The sequence below is a fragment of the Pisolithus orientalis genome, assembly GCF_024613125.1.
Source record: "Pisolithus orientalis strain OTSU chromosome Unknown F5J12scaffold_426, whole genome shotgun sequence".
Lineage (NCBI taxonomy): Eukaryota > Fungi > Basidiomycota > Agaricomycetes > Boletales > Pisolithaceae > Pisolithus > Pisolithus orientalis.
In genome coordinates this window covers 1-2,500 of record NW_026261207.1, presented here as the reverse complement: position 1 = coordinate 2,500, position 2,500 = coordinate 1, and positions in this window count along the sequence as shown.

The following is a 2,500-nucleotide window of genomic DNA, read 5'->3' as shown; positions in this document are numbered from 1 at the left end:
GTGTAGTGTCGCACAGCCACTAATGCGTCGAAATTTTTCAAAGTCCACCAAGTGTCCAAAAACGCGCAATTGTGGACACCAAAACTCACGCCTTTCGCGCAAGCGGCCAAAGCGGACCAAACACAGGCCCTTTCCTACTATGTGGGCACAGGCCCCACAGGCAAGCCTCCAGTCGGGTGTCTTGGACGGAACGCACTCAGGTGTCAAGTAAGTCCAAGGAGCTGATGGAAGTGATGCCAGCTGGCTAATACGGGTGCTGGGGGATCTATCAGCGGGGGGGGTATCTCGGACCGAACGCACCCAGGGTGTCAAGTAGGCATGAGACTACACATCCTGCAATTGGCTAATGAAGCTCTTCGGTCGGGTCTCTGAGGTGGAACGCGCTCGGCTGTCAAGTAAGGCTAGGAATTTCACACCGCAGCGATGGTAATCGTTGGCTAGCCCATTGGGGGGGTATCTCGGACGGAAAGAAAGTAGTACTCGTCGAGTACGTCCCGGACCATACGACCCGTGGTTGGCTAATGAAATCTGTCGGTCGGGTGTCCTAGCACGAAAGCGGCGGGGGTGTCAAGTAGGTCTCAGGACCGGAGTGAGGGGGTGCTAGTTGGCTAGTTACGGGGGAACTGCAGATCCTCCAGTCGGGGGGGTGTCTTGGATCGAACCCGCATTCAGCGGTCAAGTAGGTCCGAGGCCGCCTGGCCCGCTGTTGGCTAGAAAAAACCTGTAGGTCAGCACGAAGGGTACCGGTTGGCTGGTCGCGGGGCGGTATTTCGGACCGAACGGCACCCAGTCGTCAAGTAAGACCCGAGACCACCTGTCCTGCGGTTTGGCTAATGAAACCTGGAAACGGTTGGCTGGAATCGGTCGGGTGGGGTGTCTTAGACCGAACGCACGCAGTTGTCAAGTAAGTCTATAGCTAGTTGCTGGCCCGACCTGGACCGAGCCATGGAACCTGCCTTGAGTTGTAGGGTGTTGGCTTGGGAGGGGCGAGGCCCGGACGGTCTGTGGACTGTTCAGTCTGCTGGTCCGATTTAGTCAAGGTTCCCTCTGCTTCGGCGGGGGGGGAAGTCTTGCATGGGGTGGTGAAGGGTGTGGGTCGATTGCCGATGGCCAGGCCAGAAGCTATTAACCACTCGAAGATCCGCTGTGACCGAGAGGACGTCCTCGGGACGTTGCCGGTTGCAAGTAGTCTTCATGGAAGGAAGCCATCTGCATCCCCTCGTGGACGCAGGGAAGCGTTCCTGAGACGTGTGAGACCGGGGGAACAAGGTAGATGGCTCGTCAGGACTTCTCGGTAGGACCGTTCGGGCAGAGGCGTCCGGATGCGTGCCCCTTGAGGACCTGGCGGGTCTCTGATCGATTTGGGTGGACTAAACTCCGACCTCCGAAAGGTGGCTCTGGCTGCCCGGTAGGAGGTGTTCGGGCCAAGGCGGCCCGGCGGGAAGGTAGTTACCTGGTTGATCCTGCCAGTAGTCATATGCTTGTCTCAAAGATTAAGCCATGCATGTCTAAGTATAAACAAGTTTGTACTGTGAAACTGCGAATGGCTCATTAAATCAGTTATAGTTTATTTGATGATGACTTGCTACATGGATAACTGTGGTAATTCTAGAGCTAATACATGCAACTAAAGCCCCGACTTCCGGGAGGGGTGTATTTATTAGATAAAAAACCAACGCGGTTCGCCGCTCTCTTGGTGATTCATAATAACTGCTCGAATCGCACGGCCTCGTGCTGGCGATGCATCATTCAAATATCTGCCCTATCAACTTTCGATGGTAGGATAGAGGCCTACCATGGTTTCAACGGGTAACGGGGAATAAGGGTTCGATTCCGGAGAGGGAGCCTGAGAAACGGCTACCACATCCAAGGAAGGCAGCAGGCGCGCAAATTACCCAATCCCGACTCGGGGAGGTAGTGACAATAAATAACAATATAGGGCTCTTTTGGGTCTTATAATTGGAATGAGTACAGTTTAAATCTCTTAACGAGGAACGATTGGAGGGCAAGTCTGGTGCCAGCAGCCGCGGTAATTCCAGCTCCAATAGCGTATATTAAAGTTGTTGCAGTTAAAAAGCTCGTAGTTGAACCTTGGGCCTGGGCGGGCGGTCCGCCGAAAGGCGTCGTACTGTCTGGCCGGGCCTTTCCTCTTGGTGAATCGGCGTGCCCTTCGCTGGGTGCGTCGGGGAACCAGGACGTTTACCTTGAGAAAATTAGAGTGTTCAAAGCAGGCGTCGCGCCCGAATACATTAGCATGGAATAATGAAATAGGACGTGCGGTTCTATTTCGTTGGTTTCTAGGATCGCCGTAATGATTAATAGGGACAGTCGGGGGCATTAGTATTCGGTCGCTAGAGGTGAAATTCTTGGATTGACCGAAGACTGACTACCGCGAAAGCATTTGCCAAGGATGTTTTCATTAATCAAGAACGAAGGTTAGGGGATCGAAAACGATCAGATACCGTTGTAGTCTTAACAGTAAACGATGCCGACTAGGGAT